This window comes from Neofelis nebulosa, chromosome 13, assembly GCF_028018385.1.
Source record: "Neofelis nebulosa isolate mNeoNeb1 chromosome 13, mNeoNeb1.pri, whole genome shotgun sequence".
Classification (NCBI taxonomy): domain Eukaryota; kingdom Metazoa; phylum Chordata; class Mammalia; order Carnivora; family Felidae; genus Neofelis; species Neofelis nebulosa.
Window position 1 is genome coordinate 28,747,988 of NC_080794.1, and position 21,585 is coordinate 28,769,572.

The following is a 21,585-nucleotide window of genomic DNA, read 5'->3' on the forward strand; positions in this document are numbered from 1 at the left end:
ATCGGAGTTATAAATGGCATAAACAGTGTAAACATGTAGCATCTCATTAATAAGACTAGAGGGAGGTGAATGCTGGTAGTGCTGTGACTGCTCATTGGTGTCATCAAAGACACAGGATTTTTTTGATTTTTCTGCCCTACCATTTTTGCCTCATGTCTTTTCAGTCTCATGCTTAGTGCCTCATGTCACATGATGGCTGTTATAGGACAAGGCCATATGTCCATGTTCAGTTCAAGAGAAAAGAGAAGGGATGAGCCAGCAAGTTCTCTTCTCCCTGGCCATCTCAAAAGGAAACAAAAGCTTTTCCAAAATGAATCTACTTAAATCTCGATGACATTTCTGGATCACATGACTACCCAACAAAATCAGTTATGTTAACCAATTATCATAGTTATTGGTTAAAATACAACGTATTTTTTCTGGTTCAATTTTTATTAATATTTTAATAGGCAACCTTAAATCTAAGGAATTGAAAAAAGTTTAAGTTATGACTCCTGCTTTCTTTCTATAAGCTTAGCCTCTAGTTGAGAGGCAATTCACGACAATAACAACAACAACACCAATAATAATAATAATAATAATAATACAAGTCAATAACACATGATGTACACAAGGCATTCATCATGAAATACCAAATGAGTGATCTAAATAGTAAATGTTAAGGGATCCAGATAGTAGGTAGATAGAAGTAGACAAGGTCTAGATGGTAAATGCTGAAGGATCCCACTATGATTTCGGATGAGCAGGGTGGGTTTTGAAGAGTAGAAAAGGTTTGAGGTAAATCTTACAAGGAATGAAAGAGATAATTGAAAGTCTTCTTTTGTCATTAAACCCTAGAACTACATATGTTCCACTGTATTTTTTATTATCTGCAAATCTGCTTCCCACAGACAGTAGAGATTTTTGGAGTATCCATGACCTATCAGCTACCTGAAAGTCAGGAATCTAATGATAAGGTAAAATAGCATTAAAAATGTTGGTAGCTTATGTAATGCACTAAGAATAAGTATATCTATAGGGCATAGGAACTGGATGACCTTGGGGGAAAGAGGAGCTCAGTCCAATGGCCATTTACTAGCTGCATAATCTTGGGCAAACTGCTTAACTTCTTAAGCTTTGGTTTTTCTCATTTGTAAAGTGAACACAGTAATTTCCTCCACAATGACTTGCAATGATTATAGAAGCTAATATGCTTGAAAGTGTTGTGTAAACTTTAATAATGAGGTACAAATTATTATTTGGAAGTGACACTAATTTCAGCAAAAGACTTCTTCATATAGATTTAATTATTATCACTATCAGAATGTCCATATAACCAGGTTCAAAGATTTCCATTGACTTCACACTTGGTACTGGAAATCAAAACTGTCAAGTCCACTTATGGCAGGGCTAGTAAGCATACAAGGGCCTCTGAAACAGTGGACAAATATTAGGTTCTTCCATAAGTTGACTGAATCCCCTCGAAGGCTTAGAGAAAATTCTCAGATGTCAAGTCAGTGGGATTCATTCCAGGTATGCACATAATCTCAAGTAGAGTTTGCACCCATATTAAAAGTAGTTTTAAAATGAAGCAAGATATTACCTTTCCATTTTGAGAAAGTCTGACATCACATCTGTAAAAATGGTATGAACCTCTGAAGAAAGGCTTTGGCATAAGGATAGCATGGTGATGTTCAAAAGTGGTTTAATCTCTCTTTGCTAGATTTGTCCATGGAAAAGTTAAAAATAATTTTGGAAAAAGCAGAATAATGAGCACCCTGGAGCTCTCATGCCACTAGCTTCCTCAAATAACAAACAGAAATAAGAAAATAGCTCATTCATATATTATAAAGAAACCACCACACAGAGCACTAAGTACTAAACAGGATGCAGGAATTTTTTTTTCTAATCCTAATGCTGTAAATGTGCAATAAAGGGAAGAATAATACACAAATGAGTTTAAAATAGGACTGAGCAGGTCTTATCCTCTTATTCTATTTTAGGGAAATTCAATGAAGTATGTACTGGGTTTCTAAAACCATCGTAATGAATGTTGCATGGGAATTCATGGACACTCATCCCAGACCCACCCCCACTAGACCAAGGGAAAATCTTGCAGACCATGAGAAGTTGCATCCAAGTGTATTGCCTCGCATGCTTGACTAGCTGTTATAATGTTAGGGCTCAGCATCAAATTCCAGACATGGTACTCATTCTCAGTATTGTCTGTTGACCTGATATTTAGCTGGAATAAAATATTTTAAACAGAGAGTCCAGATGGGAGACTGACACCAACAGTGGAGTAGTGTAATCATTTCAATAAATCTTAAGTGCAGTTTAGGCACTGGTTTCCTGGACATCCTGAAATTTACAATTCTGTTTCTGGGAAATAAAATAAAATTTTATATTTATTACATTGCTCTGTGACACTTTTCATGGGTTAGTAATTCTCTAGGGATATCAGGGGAATACAGCTAACATGTTTTAACCTGTTCTTAGGTGCTTCCTAGGTGCCCAGATCTTACATATGTCATCTGATTTAATCCTTACGGCCAGTCCAAAAGGTAGGTGTTGTGATCTTTTTTCCATAGTAAAAGTAGAACTTGAGTAGGTTAACCAACTGACTCAAGACCACAAAGAGATGGACTTGGAATTCTGAGCAGAGCCCACCAATCACATAGCCCCTTCTCTTCAAGTATTTTGAAAATCATCCTTTTTCCACTATAGCATGTGGTGTCTGGATATATCATCAAAGATGCAAATGTATGTATTGCTGCTTTCCTATAACTGCAATGCCCAGGAAATAAGGTTGGGAGGAATTCTGGCTAATTGGCTATTTTAATTAGCTGAGGGTTAATGTTTTCTTTAAAAATCTTGTTGAAGCAGCTCTTGAAATGCACCCATCTTCTTCCTTGGCTTAGCAGAATATGGCAACTAAAAGCAATGTTTTATCTGATCATGCCATAGTCTTAACCAGATCTCTGTTCAAATGTCACTTAATTAGAGAGACTTCCTATGACCACACTTGATTAAAAAAAAATCTCTCCAAGTTTTCCCTCCATTTTCCACCCTTTCACTGCTTTGCTTTTTCCTTCACAGCACATGTCACTAATTGATATGCTACATATTGACTTGTTTATTCTTTGTCTCCCTTCAGTGTAAGCTTCATGAGAGAAGGGGCTTTGTGACATCCAGAATTGTTACTCCAGGGCCTAGAACACTGTCTGAAATATAGTAAGTACTCAAACAATACTGTGGGATGAATGAATGAATCCAGTTAAATGAATTCTAACCATTTAGTTCTGTTGCTGAAGTAGATTGGGCTGAATATGTGTGTGTGACCCCCTGTTGTCCATTATACGGCACTTAGGGTTGGAATTATTTATAATAAAGCTGTTGCCACATTATCTGATTCTTCCTTATACAAATAGACATAGAGCGGTAGTTTTAGTAAATTAAGGCTTCTGGCCAGTTAGAAATGGTCCATCAAGTTGTCTTACAATTTGAATGAAAGAATGGGTTTCTTGTGTGCTCTGCTTTATAATTGCCATCTAGCTCCTCTCGCTGAGTATTTTCCTCAAGATTCTTGCATGGGACACATGAAAAGTTATTCAAAAATGAAATATTTTCCACGCCAGCTATGCACTAAAGTCTGATGAAGAGAAAATATAGTGGAGTTTCTGGGTATTCTATGTCAGAATGGGAAGGTCTATTGCCCCCAAAGGGCTAGTTACAACATCTTTAATAGTGTGATAGGCTTTATGAATTTATATCTTCAAAGAGTGGACTTTAGGTTATTTGGTGGTAGCTTATTTTTTATGCTTGACCCAGAAATATAATTTAGCACCAACCAATGAATTGAAAATTCTTCTCTTCAGTATCAGAAAGCAATTATTTTATATTAGAAAATAAAGACTTGCAGTGAAACACGTAATTGTAACCATTACAAATATTGTCCTATTCAGTGGTTCAGCCCATACTTGAATCCATAGTTGAATTCTACCTCTTCATTTCATCTACCTTTACCACAATCCCCCTCAAGTCAGAACTTCATTTGAATGGCTTACTGGCTTCATCAAATGTCTGTAATTCAACCTGCCCCATTTCCCCCTCAAAGATCCCTTCTGCTGATAATCTTCTCCATTTTCCTTTAGTTAATTTCATCATTCTGTTGGCTTACTGGTATTATCTTTTCTACCAAAGATGCAATCTCTTTATCTTTGTATTAATAGCTTCTCAATTCTTGCATGAGCTTCCATTTAAATATCATAGTTTATTACTTTTTGAATAAAATAACTATTCACAATGACTGGGAAATTAGATACTCATATTTTGGGCTCTTATGTAACATTCTTTAATTGATCTCCTCTGCTCTCAGCATCACCTCTTCTTCTGGGTTCACTGCAATTATTGACTGAGAAATCCTATGTAAATAGGATAAAGAGGGGAAAATTGATACTACCCCAGAGTCCTTTATCCTCTGACAAGTTGTAGTCACAATTTAGAATGCTATCTTATATTAGATTGGTTTGTAAGGTCAGGTACCCATACTAGCTGAAAGTTAGGACAAGAACACACTAATTCAGCCATTTGAAGTTTGAATCCATTGTTTTCATTTGTCATTTTTGAGAACTATTTAACCCAAGTTGAATTGATTTGGTTGCAAAAGTAGACTTACAGCGTAAGGGGAAGAGTGTTTCAACTTTCTAGGCAAGGGGAATAAAAGCTCACATTAGGGCTGTGCTGTGTGTGGGCTATGATTTTAAAACTTTGAGACATGACCAATGGATGGACATACCAACAAAGGAAAGCCCAAATTTTCTGTTCTCAAATCCTACCCTTGCAATCTCCCTCCAGAGATATTCCTGTCTCACCACTCAAGGAGCCCAGGCAGGGGTATAAATCCACTTCCTCTCATTTTCCCCTCATGGGAAAAAGCCCAGGTAAAAACACTTTCTTCCTCCTTAGCCCAATGAACATGTGACATTATAATTCTGTTCAGTTCTGAATTAATGTTCTTATGTTTAGAACTGTCTTGCTGTCTTATATGAATATGGGTGTAGACTGGACTTCAGCAGCTGATCTGTGTTCCATGTAGGCAATTTGGTTTCTCCTGGTAAGTGACCCATCCCTGTTGAATTCTGGATGGTCAGAAATCCATAGAAGGTGTTGAAGAGATAGTCCCAAAATGAAGGATTTCTAATGTGAGGAATTGGCTGGTGTGAGATCTCATGGGAGATTGTATTGGTGATTCCAAAATACCATTATTTCATAATTTGTAAGGGTATCTGCAGCACTATCAGCACAGCAACTATAGGCATCTGATCTCAATCAGTCCCTCCATGGAATTTTAAAATCAGAGTTGAGGAAAGGAGGCCAACCTCTCTCAGGTGGCAAAAGCTGTAAGAAAAGAGATTTGAATGTTCAGTGGTCATGTTTCCCATCATAAAGGAAAAACTGGTTTGCTATGAGAAAAAGTGAACTTGACCCAGAAAGAGGCCAAAGGCAAAGATGAGGCAAGAAAGCCCAGGTAGCATTCCAGCCCCTGGTTCCCACTGTTCCTGAGATCCAAAGGCACTGCTCTCATTTCCACAGTTTGATGTTCAACTATTTCTTTGATTAAATAAAATATCCACAGAAACCTTCCAATAAACTCCTTTTCCCTGGACTAAGCTAGCTCCAGTTGGAGTTTTGCATATTTGTATTCAAGAGTCCTAATTATACATGTATACTTGAGAGTTCAAAACCAGGCTTCAATCAGGCCATTCTAATGGGATCTGGGACAAGGTGGTCGTGGGGTGTTGCAATTTATCCAATTATAACTTTTTCCCAATCTGCCAACCACAATTAAAAGAGCAATAGTCAAGAATCACAGTTTTTCTGGTTCTGTGTTGAGGGTTAGAGTACCATTTTCAACAGGAAACTTCGAGATTATCTTCTGTGTACTTTTATCACTTGTTCACCAACGAATTCTCATGGCTTCCCTTCTACTGAGTGAATACAAATGGCCACTGGTTGGAGATGAATGGGCAGAGCCAAACCCAGTGTGTTCCTCTAAATATCTGTACCTTTTCTCCTTTTTTTTTGGCCATGAGATTGCATTTTAAATATGGCTCTTACTTTTTAAAGTAATGCTTTCCTACTTTTTATAAAGTATTTTTAGAAGTAATACATGCTTCCTATTTTTTATTAATTTAAACCCCAGTGATGGTTGATGATGTTAAGCCATTGCAGTTCTCTGTCCCTACATTTCTGGAGCATTCCAAAGGCCAGAATATTTTCAGCTCTTGGCACCTCCATTTCTATTCCTTGTAATTTTCTGACTTTTCCCGCAAGGAGCATGATGCAGAATCAACACTCACAAGTCGATAGTTGTATGAGTAAACAACACTTCAAGAGTGAAGAGATGTTGTGAATTGATTAATCCTTCTGTTCCACTAGGTGGTGCTGGTTGACATGCTGTCTGCCTTCAAATGTAAAAGCCTCAATCTGTCACCATTTGGTTGTCAGTAGGAATTGATGAGATTCAGAGAGTTTATCCGTCCAAGCCAGGAATTTCTGAGTTGCTGCTGGGCCTTGTCCTCTGACTAGATGTGTGGGCTTCTTAATTTCCTTATTCTAAAATAGGCTAATGGTCCTCTCTGTGAGAGGATGTAGTAGGATGTCTGGTTCTCTCTCGACACCTCAGAGGCCCACTTTCCTCTGGGGTTTGGGGTTTGGGGGCACTGCTTCGTAAGACCTATATGGCAAAGGGGTTGTTTGAGAGTGAAAAGACATAGGTTTGGCTCACCAGTACTAGATATCTCACTATCATCCTGCCTGCTGATCATTAGCATTTGGCCCCAAAACTATTGGTTTTGGGTCTCTCCTTTTCTGCCCCTGAGATAGCATTTTAGATAAGACTTTTACTTTCAAAATGTAAGAAATACAATCATAGGATCCTTATGATAGACTTACAAAAGGACCTTTTAAGTGATTCATGTTTTGGCAGGATAATGTCTAATATAGTAATATTCACTTTATCAGGCATCATCAGAGAAAGAGATATTGCATATAAGCAAATTTTCCAGATAATCAAACCTTATTATTTTCCATGCCAAATCTTTAGAAAATATTGCAGTGTTGGAGTGGATTAAAAATAGTCCTAAAATATATTGTATTGCTGTGCTTTTTAAAGCATAATATGCTAAATTTAATTTATTTAATAACTCACATTGCATGTATGTATGTATGTTCTAAGAGCTGTTTTGGCATTCTAGTATTTTTGCCGTGAAAAATTGCTAAATGTTTCTACCATTCTTCCTTTCTTCCTGAGTACACTCCGCTCTTTTCTATTTTTCAAGTTTGTAATCAGTGGCATATCTTATGCTGGATACCAGATTGGCAGTATGCTCAGTATGGGCTAACAAAGGCACTAAACTCCTCAGCCGAAGTTCTGCATAATAATATATTTGGACAGAAAACTGCACTTTCCTGCCTTCCATGGGGTTCTCTGGACTCCTGAACACCTCAAACCCCAGGGACAATTTCCCAGTCAATGGTCTAACAGGAGACCTCACTTTGGTTATAGTCACTCTCCGAACGCTTCCTTCCCATCCATGTTCCATAATGGAAATGGCTTTATTAAAGATACCAAGGAAATAACATTAACATAATAAGATAGGGAGAGGGAGGAAGACATTTATAAAAGGCAGAGCCACAATGGTAGGTTCTTACTAAAACATGAAAGAGCAGAAAAGAGAAATAGCAGATAAGACTCCTTTATTCATAAAAACAGAAACCTCCAACTGGGATGCCTGCATGCCTCAGTTGGTTAAGCGTCCAACCTCAACTCAGGTCATGATCTCACCGTTCATGGGTTCAAACCCTGTGTTGGGCTCTGTGCTGACAGCTCAGAGCCTGGAGCCTGCTTCGGATTCTGTGTCTCCCCCTCTGTCTTCATATTCTCTGTCTCCCTCTGCCCCTCCCCTGCTTGTGCTTTGTCTCTCTTTCTCTCTCTCTCTCAAAAATAAACATTAAAAAAATTAAAAAATAAAAGAACAGAAACTCATCTTAAACTGGCTTATGCTCCAACATTCACCAAAGAAAAGAGGGTCTGGAAAACCTCAGAAGAGATGGATACCAGGGTTCAAATAGCCTCCAGGACCCAGTTGCTCTCCATCTCTGTCCTACTCTGCTCTGTCTTGGCTCCATGCACATACCTGTCTTCTCCATTCATGGCCCCCAGAAGATCCAGGCTTATATCCTCCTGGCTTCCAGTCAAATGGAAAGAGAGCTTCTCTTTTTAATAATTTCTACAAACACCACATAATTGACTCATTGGCTAGGCTTAGGTCTTACGGCTCCTAAAAGTGGATTGTTATGGTTGAAAGCTGCAATACACTAATTAACCAGATCTGGTCCACCTGTTATCTCTAGAGATAAAGGGATTGGTCAACCTCACCATCTAGATCTAAGATTTAGAGGTTTGAGTGTAGTCACTTCCCAAAGGAAAAACTATTATATTATTACCAGTGTAGGTATGAATGGATGCTGAGAGAATAAAATCAACAGATTTATGCTAAAGAGGCTAATGGAGATGAGTGAGTAAAGCCTGGACACCGATCTACCAACTCCTATTATGACTGAGAATAATTCTACCACACACCAGCCATGCCTTCCTCCCCTAGTGGGTTCTCTTCTCACACTGTCTCTACCCAGGCAGAATCAGGGATGGGAGAAGGAGAAGGCAAGGTGGCTGCTGAAATCTCCATTAGCCAAATGCTCTGAAGTCTCCAAAAGCTTTTATCCTATTCCAAAGGTTTTCAACTATTCCAGCTATTTTTCTTTCTTTTAACAGTTTTAAATAGGCCATCACGACTACTTCTCCAAGGACATGAATACTGTTGAAACAAACATAGCTCAATGTCTATCCTTCTAGTACTCTGATGGTTGACCATACTAACATCAAGAGGACTACCTGTGATGTAAATCCAGGTTATCTTTCTCACCTAGTTCCCCATTATTGAATTGGAAGTTTTGAAAAGTTCTAGAAAATCCCACGGATATCTTCCTTTCCTTCCTCTTCCCTTCCTCCCTCCCTCTCACTCCTTCCCTCCACTCCACCAAAAATGGACGAAGATCCTATGTACCTATCTGTTGTATCCTAATGTACCTGAGGATACAACCATGAAGACATGAGTCAAAATCTGACCTTGCAGAACTCACAGAGAATGGCATACACAAGTAAACAGATAGTTATAATACAGAGTGGTCACCACTAGCATAGAATTAGGCATAAGGTAGCATGAGCATAAAGATAAAGACCCTTAATTCATACTTGAAGTGTCAGCAGATTGGTTGAGTGTATTCCTATTACAGCAAGGTTCTCAGGACACATCTGCCTTCTCCTGATCCCCAGGAGTGCTTCAGGTAATATATGGGGCAGGAGATAAAAGATCCCAACACATCCCTCAGACATTAAAGAGCAAAAATTCCTAGTTTGAGTCCATGAGCACTGGTTTTAGGGGGTGAGGATATTGCCTGAGGTCGTGCGCAAACTTCTTCATGTTTGTTCATTTTTTTCTGGGAGAGCATTTATAATTTTTACCAGGGCCTCAAGAGGACCATGATCAAAAGGGTTTAAGAGTCACTACTCCAGAGAGAAAGGGGAAGAGAAAAAGAGACAGAGATGCAATCCCTGATGAAAGATTTCTAATGTTTGATGGGGAGCCAAGGAATGAGGGCGATTTCAGCTGCACTAGACTTGCATCATCTCACTTTCCCTGAAACCATTTCCAGCTAGAATTGAGATTTTAGAAAGTATACTAATAGATTCTTTTTTTCTTCTTTTTAGATTTTCCCTTTAATGGTGAAGAGCCCTATTGCATGTTGATTATATTAAATTAGCCACTGTCTGTCCCCCACTCCCGTCCCCTCCCCAGGGAACGTTGAGCAATATCCTGATCAGGCTGCATGTGGATCTGGGCTGTGTCTGGCCTTCTTGTGAAGTAGATGGGGCTTGGCTCCAATGCCCTTCTTCTCTATTCTCCATCCTAGATCCTTCTCCTCGATACATGTGTCTCTACCCTCAGGGCCTATCCTGTGTTTCATTCTTCTTATTCATCTTCATCCTTACCAAATGATTAATTAGTAACTTAGGCATTGGTTGATAAAGGAAGGAACTCATGATTATATTTCAAGAGAAGATTGTCTAATAGATTTGGAAAGTTCTTCAGGAATCAAAGTATGGTTGCTGACTGCCTGAGAAACTGGTATTTCAAGGCATTAGAGACTCAAATCACACTACAGAGCTGAGTGCTGATTCATAAGGGAAGTGTATACCCACTCATAGGTTGGTATCACCACAATGGGCAATGACTTTCTGAGAGTCACTGGGCCTCCCAACAACTGTCAAATAAAAGAATTGGACCAGATTCTCTCCAGTGTCCCCTTTAGCTTCAAAATATCAGATATTGAATGAGAATTACAAATAAACTCCCAATAAGCAGAAATGCCCAAATACAGAATGAGAGATACTTAATGCCCTACCATGGAGATATTGTTGCAGAGGCTAAAACAACCCCTTGTGAAGGATATTCTAGAAAGGATTTGGGGTGTGTGTGTGTGTGTGTGTGTGTGTGTGTATACTCGTTTTTTCGTTCAACAAATGCTAAGAAAGCCCCATCTACCAGTTAGGCCCTGATGAGTTGGCATTCAAACATGATTCTGACAGTTTCTGCTTTAGTAAGTCTGCATTCTAGACTCACACATGACTACCGTGGTCAAATATGACTATAAGGAGAGATGGGCCCTGAGGTCAGCTATAAAGTATAAGCCCTACTAAAGGCATTCAAATGTTAAAAGTATACTCATTTTGTGGGCCAGATAAAATAGGTCTACAACATGTATTTAACATTGATCACAAAGTGGTGATTCATGGTCCAGAAAATAAAGATTTATTAAGTGCTTACCGTGTGCCAACATTGTTCTAGGTGCTTTATACATATTAAGTCACTTGTTTCTATAATTAAAGGCACTTGTATTAGGGGCAATTCTTACCTCCATCTTACAGATGAGAAAGCCAATGCACAAAAGAATGAAGTGAGGAGCCGAAGTTACCTGGCCAGCCAAAAATTCTAACTGTAGAACTGTTTTTGACACTTTACATTGCCTCTATAGATGATTTCTCTGATTCTGAACTTCCTGATTATATGAAATTGGTCTTATTTCATCAAACTAAAGAAACTGTGTTAGCGAGCAACTTTTATTTACTTGTTCTGTACGCAACCTGTTTCATACAGGTTACAGTGAAGAGAGTCAGGGTCCATTTTATGCTTGAACCAGAATGACTTCTGACATTACATCTCATTTTTAAAAAATTGTCTTCTCAAAAGAAGACAAGACCCAAAAGATGCTAGTTTCAGATTGTGTCCTTGCCTACTGAGTGGCCAAAGGCTGGGGTGGACCAGTGAACCAATAATCCTCTATTTTACATGTCAAAGGAACAAGTAAATTATTCACACTTTTATGTAACAAACTTGTAGTCTTGACCACAAAGCAGTAGAACTTAAAAAGTGAAGGAGCCTGCTTAAGATTCTCTCCCTCTGCCCTGCTCCCCTGCTCCAGCTTTCTCTCTTCCTCTCTCTCTAAAAAAAAAAAAAAAACAAACCAAAAAAAAAACACAACAAAAAGTGTGGGGAGAGGTCTGATCATCAGGTATTACAGTTAGTTCTAGGTATGTCAATAGGATTTTCAAGAAAACAGTAGCTTTCTGGGGCACCTGGGTGGCTCAGTCGGTTGAGCATCCTACTTCAGCTCAGGTCATGGTCTCACAGTTGGCAAGTTCAAGCCCCACATTGGGCTCACTGCTGTCAGAATGGATCCTGCCTTGGATCTTCTGTCCCTTTCTCTCTGCCCCTGCCCCACTTGTGCTCTCTCCCTCTCAAAAATAAATAAACATTAAAAAAGAAAAGAAAAGAAAAGAAAAGAAAAGAGAACAAGAGAAAAGAAGAGAAGAGAAGAGAAAGGAAAAGAAAAGAAAAGAAAAGAAAAGAAAAGAGGAAAGGAAAGGAAAGGAAAGGAAAGGAAAGGAAAGGAAAGGAAAGGAAAGGAAGAAAAGAAAAGAAAAGAAAAGAAAAGAAAAGAAAAGAGTAGACTTCATGATCAAATGAGTGGAAAGTTTTGAGTTATAGAGAGTCAACCTAGGTTTGTTACTTAAAGATTTGTCAGATTCCTTTCACTGGGAATCTTTTTTGCATTTCTTGGGCTAGGAATTTCTGCAGAGCAGATTTGGAAATCTGAGCCCAGTCTTCCCATCTAATTTTGCACATGTGGAACTGAGGAGCTTGGAGAAGATGAGTGAGCCACCCTCGGACTCACAACTGATAAATCATAGCCTGATTTAACGACAGTACTAAACAAAAGTCCATTGGATTTTATAATCCTTATAGGCTAGAACTGAAAGAAATCTTAAAGAGTATCTAATTTAAGAAATTCATTTTGTTAGAGAAGAAATACTTCTCCAAAGAGGATAAGTTACTTGCCCAAAGTTGTACAGGCAGAGTCTGGATCACAGCTTAGGCTTTCTGCCTTCTCCTTGGAAGCAGACAAAACCAAAATGAATTTAATTATGCTAGCCAGAAGTGATTATTAACCAAGATTTTCCATGTACTGTGTAAAAGCTTCTGCTAAATGTTATAGGGCCTTTACATGACAGACACTGAAATGCTGCTGTAGCCTCAGTAAGAAAGCAATTGAGAGTTGGCCAGGGATTTCACATCAGGATTATGTGAAGAGCTTTAAAAATAATACTGATGACCCTTGTGGGGCCACACTGGATGATCTAAATCTAGAATTTGGAGGTAGGATGGGGCCCTGATACCTGTACTTTTTAAAGTGCCCCAGATGATTCTAGTTTACATTGGGTGGAGAACCACTAACTTATAGCAAAACTAGAGCAAAATGTGACCTGGAGTTAGGGAGAAGGAGGAGACATGGCAGCAAAGGCCTCAGGTAAGAGGATGCCCAGGTCACCCACAGAGAGGAGGCCATGGTGCCTATCTCCTCAGAATGCTCGCACGCGCGTGCACACACACACACACACACACACACACACTCCTTTTATCTGTCTAGTCTATGTCTAGGAGAGGAGAAACACCTTGTGGGAAGAGATGAATAAAAGGATCACTGACTAACCTTAGGCCTAGCTGAGTCTTGATGGTGGGGATTTGTGGGAAATCTTATCAGCATGACCCTCTGGTTTCCTTCTGAAACACACTATACTCTGAGCATCTATGCTCAGGATGTGGAAAGAACAGGTCTGAGAATCACTTAGAACTTTAGGTAGACAGGATTGACACAGAGGACTCTCACTAGCCACAAAACTAAGAGGTGACAGCAGGCAGTTGATAGAGTCCATGAAAATTGCTCTGGTGCCACCAATACAATGAACCAGTGATGACTCCCATGAGTAGATCCCACTGCAAGTGGGCACATGTTACTCCACTACCCAGGAAATGCTCCCTGGAATCAATTCCCTGCCTAGGACAGCGGTAGTCTACTATGTTCCTTAGATATCTTTGTTCCTTAGATTCTTTTCAACCCTCCTTTGCCATCCTTTGGAGATTTTTTTTTATGCCAGACAAATTTTAGACCTATAACCATTACTCCAATTATTTCTGTAATAATAACCTTCTTATATGTCATGAGACTGCCCAATCTGGCCATGACACAGCTGATTATGAACTGTGACTCAGTGGCCGACATTTCAAGACAACCTTTAGCCAGTTCCAGTAAAAAGTCAGCAGCCAGCATTTTCTAGCAATTATTGTAATTTTTGTATTAAAAATCAAAATAGCAATAGTCAGATTTCTCTAATTGATTCTTGACTAACCACATGAGGATGGAGTCTCATTTGTAGGGGAACCAGCTTCTTGTCCTTCACCTCTGATCACAGCAAGTCTCAGAATGAAATGCTGAGATTAAATTGTGGCTTTCTTTCTTTCTTTCTTTCTTTCTTTCTTTCTTCCTCTCATTCTTTCTTTCTTTTTATCTCCCCTCCCTTTTTATTTAACTATCCCCCGCCCTAGCCGGAACCTGAGAGTTAGCATGTACAGTGTGCCTTCCAACTGAACTGCCTGGTCGTCTATGACTCAGCTATCCAGAGAGCCACAGCTGGCTTGGTGTGGATTTTAAAAGACTCCTCTCTCTCAACCTCACTCTCTCTCTCTCTCCACATACCCCTCCCTTACCCCCCAACCCCCCTCTCCCTCTTCAGTTACACAGCGTGAATTAATAGCCAGTTCCTTCCAGTTGGCTGTGAGGAGCACAGAGGGAAACTTCTAGTTCTCTGGCTACAGGCTTGGGCTGAGGAAGCAGCTTATAAGGTCAGTGTCCCAAACCAAAGCAGACAGCAATACAAATAAACAGCCATGGGGAGACAGACACGGAGTCAGGAAAATCCCCTACATGACTAGACTATCAGTTTCAGCAGTGCTGTGGCTGGGAATGTCAGGTTCAAGCCTGTGACACTGAGGCCAAAGTGTTTGCCTTGGAATAATTGGTGTTCTCAAGCCTATTTCTCCTTAGTGACCATATTTTGCTAAAGAAAGAAAAATCATGCATGTATGGGATGGGTGGGAGTCAGTTTCTGATAATTATAAAAATGGTGCATTTCCAGGATTTGAGTTAATTGAGGTAGAAGGACATTCTAAATTAGTAAAGAGCCTGAATTGTAAAAGTTCTCAAGAAACAAGTGCCAGTGGGGAGGGGTCCTACTGGTTGATGTTCTAAAAAAAGGATGGGTGTTCAAGATCCTAGATGTCATTTGAATCCTGGCTCCAAATGTGGTTTGTTGTGATAAATGTTACCAGAGGCAGATTTGTCATGAAACCAGTAAAGCTTGTATTTTGGGACACAGCTAAGGGGCACTCAAAATGTGTTTGTGTGGTCATATTTTGTTGTAAAATTTGCAGAAGTAAATTATTTTGTATTCTTTTTCTTAAAGAAGGATCCTGACTTGTGTAAACTCTAGGCCCCTTAAAACCTGGGTCTACCCCACTTCAGAAAGGTGTGGTTAGGGCTGGGGGTGATGGTGAAGGGGATTGCCTTTGGAGTTCACTCTTGTTCCTATTGATTCAGGAATAGAGGAGGAGGTACCCTGCTGGGAGGGTCCAGCTTGTCATTTTCATTGGTGATTTGGGCTTCCTCTCTCTTCATCCAAGCCAGCTCCCTTGTACCCCTCAGAACAATTCAGTGTGTCCGTACAGACACTTCCTATACTCATGATCCTGACTTTAGAAGCAAATATGAGAGTTTGTATGCCTGGCATAAATAAGCATTCAATAAGCACTAGCAGTAGTGGACAAATTTTGTGCATCCAGAGAGGTATCCCCTTTTATGAGTACCTCAGATCCTAAGCCACAACTGTCCACGGTGGGCATGTGCCTCAAGTCAGGCCTTTCAGTATCCTTCCTGGGTTATTTCAACTGGAACAGGGTAAAAAGGACCTATTTTTTCTCTTCCCAAGGCCATAAAAGATATGAACCCATGACTAATGGCAGATGCATCTTCTGCCTTGCAGAAAATCTGGTCTGAGAATGAGTGGAGAGAAAGTCAACAGCCCTGCAGTCCCTGAGTTCATCTAGCCCCATATCATCTTCCTGTAGTTCATGAGCCAGTACATTTCCCCTTTCTTCTCAAGTAGGTTGCTGTCTCTTGCAACCCAAATTATTCTGGCTGATGCATCTTTTATCTGGAATTACCTTGTCATTGAAAGAATTTGTCAAGCTCTTTGTTTCTCTTTCTCCTCATGGGCATACTCTCTGCAGAGTCATTCTCTAAAATGAAATTTTAATCACTTAAAAAAAAATTTAATGTTTATTTATTATTGAGAGACAGAGAGAGACAGAGAATGAGCATGGGAGGGGCAAAGAGAGGGGGAGACACAGAATCTGAAGCAGGATCCAGGCTCTGAGCTGTCAGTACAGAGCCCCATGTGGGTCTCGAACTCACAAACCACTAGATGATGACCTGAGCTGAAGTCAGGCGCCCAACCGACTGAGCCACCCAGGCACCCCAAATTTTAATCACTTTTATGAACACACCACACATGAATAGATTACTACACATCCTTGACACTTTAAACTCAACTACCATGTATTGAATACCTATTAGGTCCAGGACAACTGGCTTTCATCTGGACTAGGTGAACTACATGGAAATTGGCTATGCTTATACTGCAAAATAAACAAGCCATAACTTCTTCGTGCTCTTGTCGCTGAAAAGGAAGAGAAACTCTTGGGTTGATCAATGATGGCTGCAATTTCTGGAATATATTAAATGCCATGTAGCTGCTGGATTAATTATCTGAGAGCTTGAAGGACATTTTGACTATTATAAGAGTTAAAAAGAAATAGATGTGTTGGGTATAATGACTTTGCTCTCATTGAAATTACTCACAAGAGACAACTGTTCCCATTAGGAACACCTTGAGTTGGTGACTTCCTATATTAATAGTTGATGTGACTGGAGGGCATCAGTTTTTACTCAGCCTATGTAGGTGTGTACCACAACTCAAACTAATTTAGTCAACACTCAAATTAGTGCTGCCAAGAATTTGATTTTTCAATTAAACAGTTAAGAATGACTAGGGGCACCTGGGTGGCTCAGTCGGTTGGGCGTCCGACTTTGGCTCAGGTCATGTTCTCATGTTCTCTCTCTCTCTTCGTGGTTTGAGCCCCGCGTCGGGCTCTGTGCTGACAGCTCAGAGCCTGGATCCTGCTTCAGATTCTGCGTCTCCCTCTCTCTGGCCTTCCCTTGCTCATGCTCTGTCTCACTCTCTCTCTCAAAAATAAATAAACATTAAAAAAAAAGAATGACTTGTAACTAGTTTACAAATAATGTTTATGGTTGATTTATTAAATGATACTATTGAAGAGTTTGAAAATAGCCTTTTTCATAGGTAGGTTATATATATTTAACTTGAAACCCAATTTTCACAGAAAGTAGGAAAAAATGTATTTCATCTTAGTTCACTGCCCAAATTTTCACAAATTGCCTACTCAAAAGATCAAAATTACAGAGAGAGTGATAAATGGTAAATTACCTGAATACAGTGTTGGCTTGGAAATCTGAAATCCTAAGTTCTTGTCTTAGTTCTGTCCATAAATTACTTCAATTACTCCGAGCCTCAGTTTCTCCATCTGTATAATGGTAGGATTGGACTACATAATAACTGTCATTTACTGTGCTATTACTACAAGCTAGACATTATACTAGGAGCTTCATGTACATTATTATACTGTCATTTATTTCTCCCATTAATTCTTTAATAGGTGATATTTTTAATCTCTAATTCTGCACACATAAAGAAACTGAGATTCAGAGAGATAAAGAAATTTTCCTAAGACCACACAGAAAGTGGGAGGAGAATAAAGATTCAAACTGGATTAGACCAGGTTCCAGGTCAGAGCCTCACACATAACCATTATTTCATACTTCTCTCAAAGATTCTTTCATCTTTAAAGTACTTTTCTTCTATTTCTATGTAGCATCTATTTCAGGATGAACAAGGTTTCCTCTTTATCTTAACGTATTTAGACCAGATTGTGGCAGTTAGTGTCCAGTTAATCCAATTGTAATAAAAAGTGATCTTGGACCTATTTATTCAATTATTACCAGCTCAGAACTAATTTTCAGCAAAATTAAGATCCACTAGTCAAGAAAGCACAGATGGCACCTGATTCCACAACTTATTCTCCAGTTCATTCTGACCATATTACTTTTTCTTAGGCACAAACTCTGTTTAGAAGGCAAATTCTGTATTGAAAGAAAAATTAACTATTCTTGGCTTCTGTCAATTGAGTAAAATCCTAAGCCAAACACCTGTTTTTTTTTCCCCTGGTCTCCAATCCTTTGACTCCACCCAGCCACCACAAACAACGTCTGACCATGTGGTCTGACTCTTGTTATGATGGTGGCAATTTTGATTCTACCCCAGCTCCTCCAAAAAGGAGGTTGAGATTCCAAGCAAATCTATCAACAAGCTCATATTTATCTCCTAGAGTGTTCTTAACTCCTTGAGGAGCTGAGGGTTGGAGTTGCAAAGAAATGTAACATGTGGCCCATTGCCTTGTAGGGGTTGCAAATGGTGGGGGCACAAATGAAGCTGCTGGAGATAGAGAACAGTGTAGAATGAAGGGTAGATTATATGTTAGGAAGTCTTAACTGCCATGGTAGAAGTGAAAGCCAAAACCAATGGTCAAGGGCTGACATACACATATGTCAAGTCATTATGGTATACATCTTAAATTTATACAGTGTTGTATATCAATTATGCTTCAGTTTCAATAAAACTGAAAGGAAAAACAAGCAAGACAACCACAATGACTAATAGAGAAGGGAATGAACATGATATGCTATAGCACCGTGAGGAGACTTTCTGTGATGAGCAGACCTCTAATCAAAACCTCTAGGGGCGCCTGGGTGGCTCAGTTGGTTAAGCATCTGACTTCAGCTCAGGTCATGATCTCACGATTCGTGGGTTCGAGCCCGGCATCAGGCTCTGTGCTGACAGCTCAGAGCCTGGGCCCTGCTTTGGATTCTGTGTCTCCCTCTCTCTCTGCTCTTCCCCGACTCACATTCTGTCTCTTTCTCTCAAAAATAAATAAACATTAAAAAAAAAACACCTGTAGTTAAAAACTGGAAAATTCCATCAGAAAGTTTCATTGAGAACAGAAACCACATTTTTTTTTGCTTATTACCCTGTACCTAAAACAATACTCAATACAGAGTAATTATTCAATTATTTATTTAATGAATAAACAAATTACTTATCTACTTTTTTTTTTCATTTTGGAGAGAGATAGAGTACAAGCAGGGGAGAGACAGATTCCTAAGCAGGCTCCACGCTTAATGTGGGGTCCAATGCAAGGCTTGATCCCATGACCCTGGGATCATGACGTGAGCTGAAATCAAGAGTTGGATGCTCAACTGACTGAGCCACCCAGGTGCCCCTTATCTACTTCCAATACCTAAATGCTGTATTTCTTTTTTTAATTTTTAAAAATATTTTTATTTATATTTGAGAAAGAGAGAGAGGGGCAGAGCTTGAGCAGGGGAGGGGCAGAGAGACTGAGACAGAATCTGAAGCAAGCTCCAGGCTCTGAGCTGTCAGCACAGGGCCTGATGTGGGACTCAAACCCATGAGCAGTGAGATCATGACCTGAGCCGAAGTCAGAAGCTTAACCAACTGAGCCACCCAAGCGCCCCCCTCCCCCAAGTGCTGTATTTCATGTAGTCCTGTGCCTCTCAAAGTATGGTCCCTAGACTAGCACCATTGACACCACATAGTACCTTGCTAGAAGTGAAAGTTCTCAGGCTCCACTCCAGACATGTTGAGCCAGACATTCTAGAGTTGGGGTCTAGCAGTCTGTGTTTTAACAAGCCCTCCAGGTGATCCTGATTCAGGCTAAAATTTGAGAACCACTGATATAGGCCAAAGCTTAATTATGGCAATTTTACTACTGCCTCTAAAACTCAAGGTACTTCTTCTTCTCCTCCCTTCTCTTCTCTTCTCTTACTTGCTTTAAAATGGAGGGAAATGGGAATATTAAACCAGAACCAAAACCAAAAAATACTGTCAGGTAATATCTGAAACAGCGCTGATAGTGAAATCTTTGTATTTTAAAGAACATAATTATCTAAATTCAAATAAATAACACATAGATTTATCTATTTATTCAGGCTGTTACTCAACTACCATGTGGAAGTGTCTCTGACAGGAAGAGGAAGGAGGACCTCCAACCTTGGTGAGGTAATGCTACTCAAAAATCAAATGATGAGGTCCCAGTTAAGATGGCTGCCTGACCCAAATATTTCCCCTGCCTTCCAAAAGCCCAATAAAATGATTGCAAAAGAATAGCCCAGAAGAACAAAGAGAATGGGAAGAACACCAAGATAATACCAAAGATTTCAATTAATTTCTGAAAAACTGAAGAGGACAGAAGACTGTGGGACCTTCTTGGACCATCTTGAGTGTACTTGTATTCCTGTTAGTAAATCCTGGGGCAGATTTGTGAGGAGCTGGGCCTGAAAGTTTAGCAAGGCTCTCTCTATTCCATAAGTTAATAAGCCTCCTTCACAATATTTCATAGAATTAGAGAATTTGGAAGGGACATCAGAAATTGCATTTCTTTTCTTTTTTTTTTTTATTTAAAAAAATTTTTTTAACGTTTATTTATTTTTGAGATAGAGAGAGACAGAGCATGAATGGGGGAGGGTCAGAGAGAGAAGGAGACACAGAATCGGAAGCAGGCTCCGGGCTCTGAGCTGTCAGCACAGAGCCCGATGCAGGGGTTCGAACTCACGGACCGCGAGATCATGACCTGAGCCGAAGTCGGACGCTTAACCGACTGAGCCACCCAGGCGCCCCTAGAAATTGCATTTCTAAACTTTGCATTGAATTGGTGAAGAAAATGAGGCATAAGGAAAATAGGAGACTGCCCTCAGTCACCCACTAGTAACTAGCAGACCTGAGATAATTAACCATGTATCTTTCCCAGTACACGTCCCACCATATTCCACTGCCTGTGTCAGATGGCCAGGATTGCCAAGGCATTCTATCACTTAGTCCCTTTTATCTTTCCAGTTACATGTACCTCTATCACACTACTGCATGAGGCATGGAAGAAAATACTGAGCCAGGGGTCAGAACACAAAAATGCCTCAGCTCTGTTCCTGATTAACTGTGTTGATTCATTCATCTGCTTTGTATTTGTGGGGGTATATGGTGTGTTAGGGAGTGGAGTGGACAAATGGAGATGGGGTTTTTAATGTACATTTTTAAGGTTTTCTTTTTAATTAAAAATTATATACAGGAATGTTATTCAGTTATGAAAAAGAGAATGAAATCCTGCCATTTGCAACAATATGGATGGACCTTGAGGGCATTATGCTAAGTGAAATGAGCCAGACAGAGAAAGATAAACACTGTATGATCTCACCTAAATGTGGAGTCTAAAACAAACAAACAAACAATGGAAAAATAAAACAACAAACAAAAAAATCAAACTCATAAACACAGAGAACAGATTGGTGAGGGGGTGGGTGAAATGGGTTGAAGGGGGTCAAGAGGTACAAACTTCCAGTTACAAAATAAATAAGTTCTTGGAATGCAATGTACAGCATAGTGACTATATTGCATTGCATATTTGAAAGTTGCTAAGGGTAGATGTTAAAAATTCTCATCACACACAAAAAGCATTTGTAACTATGTGTGGTGATGGGTGTTAACTAAATGTATTGTGGTGATCATTTATATATATATATATATATGTATGTATACATATATATACATATATATATATGTATACATACATATATATATACATACATATATATATCTCATTTATATATATCATATATATGATTTATATATACATTATATATATAAGGTCTAAGATGAATACAATGTTATATGTTCATTAGATCTCAATAATAAATTAATTATTTAATGTATACTCATTACATTAAATGAGCTCTATCACAGTACCATGAATAAATTATTCTTTAATATTTGCAAATCCTTTGGGATTCATTTCTTTTTGTGCTTTGTTTAATACCCAG

The 21,585-nt window shown here is 39.3% G+C and overlaps 1 long non-coding RNA gene across 1 annotated transcript; it reads left to right on the forward strand.

The window, feature by feature from the left end:
- The first annotated feature begins 2,476 nt into the window (after positions 1-2,476).
- LOC131492714 (uncharacterized) lies at positions 2,477-20,148 on the forward strand. Its single transcript, XR_009252253.1, has 3 exons — positions 2,477-2,543; positions 3,137-3,213; positions 19,705-20,148. It is a non-coding gene; the product is annotated as an uncharacterized LOC131492714 (long non-coding RNA).
- The last annotated feature ends 1,437 nt before the right edge of the window (positions 20,149-21,585 follow it).